Source organism: Arachis duranensis, chromosome 10, assembly GCF_000817695.3.
Source record: "Arachis duranensis cultivar V14167 chromosome 10, aradu.V14167.gnm2.J7QH, whole genome shotgun sequence".
Lineage (NCBI taxonomy): Eukaryota > Viridiplantae > Streptophyta > Magnoliopsida > Fabales > Fabaceae > Arachis > Arachis duranensis.
In genome coordinates this window covers 74,541,981-74,547,596 of record NC_029781.3, presented here as the reverse complement: position 1 = coordinate 74,547,596, position 5,616 = coordinate 74,541,981, and the positions used below count along the sequence as shown (strand labels likewise).

Sequence of the window (5,616 nt, the reverse complement as noted above, 5' to 3'; positions counted from 1 at the left end):
CCTATGAAGAGCATGGATACTTAACTCGTCCTTGAACAAAGAGCAACATTTGGCATCCTATGAAGGCCGGGAACATCTGGTATTACAAAGGAAGGACTTATGGACCTTAATAGCCCGCAGTTGGGTCAACAGCACGGTAAGTATCTGAACTTAATCATGCGTTTTAATTCCCTACCTCTATCAATGTTTAGTTTATACTTGCTTAATATATTGTGTAGGTCATTCAATGGATGTGTTACCCTTCAACGACACCGAATCATCTATATTCAAGCGAGATTTCTATTGCGTGTGTCCAGGGATATTAGTAATTACACTCTACTGATTACAATATGTGTTAGATTTTTTAAGGATTCTTACTAGTTGTGGGTTTGCAGGAATCAGTCACATGAAATGATAATCTGGCATCATTCATTGACGGTGCAAGTCCAATATATGTGGGGCTTGGTCCAAGCTTTGGTGAGAATAATAGGTTCTTTGACAAAGTCGAAGCTGAAAAGAGAAAATAGGTCACTTGTAATCTTTTTTAAATACACTGCACTTACGATATATTAGACAACTTGTAAAATTTTGAACATTCTTAGTTTGTTTTTCCTGGTTATGTTGCATGAGTTGCATGTGATTATTTTGTTACCAGAACTAGCACCACTATCTCTTATTATATTTAAAATAAACTTGTAAAGATCTCCCTTCATGCTATATGTGTTATTTAACATGGACAAGGATGGTCCGTTTGACTCTTAGAGACTGCTGTTTTGTTTTACAATATTTATATCCTGTCTGAATCAGGTCCTGGTTTATGCGTGTCCTTTTTCTAGGTAAAAATATTTGCATATGTTGCCTAAAGTGGGTTTCGGAATCCAATATTTATTCCATATTTAATTTGAAACGGATGGTTACTATTTCATACTATAAATATGGTTATTTTTATCTCCATATTTTGCTCTTCGGGTGTGCCATGTTATTGCGTTGATTGAAGTTACTCTTCTTTGCTGTTGGATACGTTTATAATGGGTTGGGTGGGTCTCTTAGGCCTAGTAAATAGTTGCTTTAGGCATCTTATGTCTTCAGGATCAGTAAATTTTTTTTGTTTTTGAGAATTATGTCATGACTGTCATCTGATTTGAGGATGTTCTGGTTCTTTAATGGTCAAGGGAGTTGACTTGTTTTTTTTAAGAGACGTATTCAATCTTGTGTACTCTTTGCTGCAGTCGTTAATTCTTAATTGTTGGAGGAGCCATTGGTGGGTATATGCATTTGAGGTGAATGCGAATCGCCTAGTGATAATCGACAGTTTGCATTCTGTACCACAAGTTGATGAACGGGATAATCTCGATGCATATGTGGTAAGCTAATATATTCCTTTTATCCGATATACAGTTATAATATCTAATTCTATAGCATGTTGTTCGAGTATTTTGTTCCTTGATTTCTAGGGGAGACTGTTTGAGGACATGGTGAGAATTATAATTCCTGCATTCGTCCGGACTACATACGGCCCATTTCGTTCTTATGCCAGGGTCCCAAAGCAACCGAACAAGTAAGATGAAATTACAACTCAACTTTTGAGGCTTTTTATTTTTCTTTCTGTCATGGGGTATACCTTATTAAAAATTCTTGTCATCCTGATTGCATAAGTGTGTTATTTGTATGTAGCTTTGATTGTGGCATATGTGTTATTAAGTTCATGGAAAGTTAGGCCGAAGAATGTGCTCTTAATGAATGGGACGAGGTGACTACAATAAACTTTTGGGCATATATCACGCGTCAATTTGAACATATATCACTGTAACAGTTCTTACTCCTAGCTCGTCTAGCAAATCTATTTACAGGATTCACTCTAATCATACAAGATGGAGTTGATACTAGACATTGTCTGTGGGCCACATAATGCATTGGTTGACCAGGTTCTTGCATTATTGAAGGACAAGGTTGAACCTGTATGGCGTAATCAACCACGGAATAAGAGAAAAGAAGTTAGATCACCATTCACTGCACCTAGCACGAGGACATTGATAGAACGTGCGGAAGGATTACCAAAGGGGAGGATAATCAAAGAGGGGGAAGAAGTAGCGTTCCTAGGTTTAACTACTGTGAATTTAATTACCATATGATATTTAGCTTACTTTCTGCTTAGATTCTTGGGGATTTATTTATGATATATTTTAAGGACTTGTTTCCAGTAGATTTTTTTTAAATAAACTTCTATGAATCTGTTGGTGTAAAGTTGTTCAGGCATGACACATTTACGAGTGTGACAAACTGACCATCCATTTTGTTTAGGAAAAGTAACCATCTAGATTCTTATTGAACCGAACATCTGGTTTGTTATGTCTTATCACAAGTATGTCTCTTTTATATTTTAGATTTGACTTCAATATGTTAAGTTATGACATCATGATCACTGGTGTTGACACAAGATCCAATGATTTCATTGGAATGCATGCTACAGATAGTATATGTTGAAATACCCGATGAATAACCATCCACAAATACTAAGAGCTAAACATCCAAAATCATACAATAACAAACATCTAATGTAACTCGGTAAAAATAACAACATAATTACCTTTTAAAACGACCAGCTACGTACCAAATGACCATGTAAAATAACATTGTGAAACCGTGATAGTCTGATAAAACATATCCAGCAACCATTATACACAAGTAAGCACCCAACAATAACCATCCATGTTCACAGTAAAGTGAACATCACATCACATACAGAAATGAACATCCCAAGTATGCGAGAAAAAAAACCATGTAGTCACTATCTAAAATGAACAGCTATGTCTCGAATGACTATATAGTATAGCATGAAGCAATTTAGTACAAATTTAATAACCTAACTCGTAAGTTAAAGAAAAACATCATCTATAATTATTTTGCATTCAGTTCATTGAAATTAATAAAGTAAAGTGGTTCATTCTGGCCAAAGAAAAATGGTTCATGAAAATTAATCAAGTATAGACTCTTGCAACAGCTGCCTACAAACCTTAAAACTATTTATTTATAACATAAGACCACTCTCTTCATCTAATCTTAATAATAAATGGATACCAATCTGAACCCTATAAACATGGAGATTAAAAATAAACACAAGCACACTCATGTCCAACTTATTCTAACTTTTGTTGAAGGAGCTTAACAAAGACTTGAAACCACCAGCTTATTGGGGATCATTCCGGCCGACAACAGCACCGAAGTTTATATCTTGAGATGCCTCCAGACGAACCACCTGCTAAACACAACTAAAAATGACAACAATTAACTTCTTGCATAGTACTATACCAAATAAACATGCAAGGTCGAGATTGATACAAACATGTACCAGGGAGACATTTTTGTTTTTCTTTCGAGCATATTTCTTAAAGGACTTCTCCAGGGCAACGCCGAGCCTCTTACTCTTTGGCCGGCCCTTTGTGGTGACCTTCGATGGGTTTTTGATGTCGACTACACCGACAATGTTTGAACTTTGTGAACCAATGCTGGTGTGGGTCTCCGCCACACTCTCAAACCTCTTCTTGGCACGGTGCGTAGCCAGCTTGGCCGTTGTTTCTTTTAGAGCAGTATGCAGCAATGCTGTTTCGTCGTCGTCATAGACAAACTCTTGAGCAACATTGTAGAAGTGTGCACATAATCCCTTGAATGCAACATGACTCATCCGACCGACTGACGCCGTGACTACTCTTGACATACGTATGCTTGCACTTTATGTTCTTGCTCGATCGAGGGAGAATATAATAGGTAGGTACTTTATACAATTTATACGAATGAAAAACTGCAAGATAGTGACAGCACAACACACTTGAACTCTCAAAAAGATTGCACTCACAACGAACCTCTTGTGTGGAATGGTCAAAGTGGACATCATATGGAACGTAGAGAATAGTATCACTGACTAATTTCTCCTCTTCCACCTTCATACATACCGATGGCCCCTCTTCAGCAACTACAGAGACTCTGCAATCAACCTTCTTTACGAACTTAGTTTGAACATCCCTAAACATGTTGACAGTGTACTCCTACTGAAATTGTCTCTCCATAGGCAAGTTCATTGCACAAGGGATAACCCCCCTCGAGTCTGCAGCATCATCCTCCATTCCTCTAATTCCCTCTACTCTTTGATTTCAAGCACTTTGTCATATTCGTGAACAAATTGGACCAAGCTAGCCCTACTGTGTAAGAATCCACCGTAGAATGCGTGCATGCTCTCACTCCTTTGCGTACTCCTCATGGCAGCCAAAATTCACCCTTGAAGTATATGGGTACCCACATGCGTCGGTCATCATAGAGGTCTACAGAAAAAAATCTAATTTTAGCAAAGAAACCTTACACTGAACTTATTACTACAAATAAGAAAAAGCCAGATACCAAATAATTGTCAATTAAAGCGCGTAAAGTAATTGTAAACTAACAGACCTGACAGCCATGTGTTGTTATGTAAGTTATACTCATCTATAAATTCAGACTAGTTATCCTCAAATGACTCCTTAGTCCGAGAGTTCCACACAATGTCATTGAGGTCATTATACAACTCTCTGTACCGGGGTAACCTCCAAGCTTGTGCGATAACTTCTTCATAATGTGCCAGATGTACCACCAGTGGCATGTATCAGGGAACACATTTCTGATCGCACAGAAAATGGATCTGCATTAATCGGTGATGATCTGCTGTGGAGCAGTTCCCATGTACTTCACCCATTGGCTGAAAACCCACTCATAACTTGTGATTTTCTCATTCCCCAGCAAAGCATAATCGAGAAGGGTCGACTTACCATGGTGGTTCACACCGACAAACGACATAAACGATAATCCATGCCTACAAGAAAAACCAACCAGAAATAAGAAATCTCAATCACGACCGAAGAAAATAAAAAAAATAAAGAAAAAAACACCAACTTAACTACTTCATAACTGTTTGTACTGTAGATGCTATCAACTGACACAACGTCTCCATAGTATTCATATGACGCCCTACACCTTGCTTCTACCCATACTACACTCCTAAATTTACACCCCTCATCCAACTTCACCGCGTAGAAGAATTTCATATTGATGTCCTTCATTCTCATGAAGTAATTCATCATCTCCCTGACATCCGCATTCACGTTACTGGTTCGGAGCCTTGCTGTAATATAGTTTCTTAAATCGTTTTCTGAGAATCCTAAGTTAGACAGGCCCTGATGAGCGGATAATTTATATGCTTTTTGGCATTGTTTTTAGGTAGTTTTTAGTAAGTTCAAGCTACTTTTAGGGATGTTTTCATTATTTTTTATGTTAAATTCACATTTCTGGACTTTACTATGAGTTTGTGTGTTTTTCTGTGATTTCAGGTAATTTCTGGCTGAAATTGAGGGATTTGAGCAAAACTCTGAAAAAGGCTGACAAAAGGACTGCTGATGCTGTTGGAATCTGACCTCCCTGCACTCGAAATGGATTTTCTGGAGCTACAGAATTCCAAATGGCGCGCTCTCAATGGCGTTGGAAAGTAGACATCCAGAGCTTTCCAGAAATATATAATAGTCCATACTTTATTCGAAAATTGACGACGTAACATGGCGTTGAACGCCAAGTACATGCTGCTGTCTGGAGTTAAACGCCAGAAAAACGTCATGA

General features: G+C 37.8%; 1 long non-coding RNA gene across 2 annotated transcripts; it reads left to right on the top strand.

The window, feature by feature from the left end:
• The first annotated feature begins 6 nt into the window (after positions 1-6).
• On the top strand, positions 7-2,228 carry LOC110276324 (uncharacterized). Of its 2 annotated transcripts, XR_008004590.1 has the most exons (6): positions 7-136; positions 219-506; positions 1,209-1,343; positions 1,434-1,537; positions 1,654-1,729; positions 1,830-2,228. It is a non-coding gene; the product is annotated as an uncharacterized LOC110276324 (long non-coding RNA). The 2 variants fall into 2 exon arrangements; XR_008004589.1 differs by having other exon boundaries at positions 1,654-2,228.
• The last annotated feature ends 3,388 nt before the right edge of the window (positions 2,229-5,616 follow it).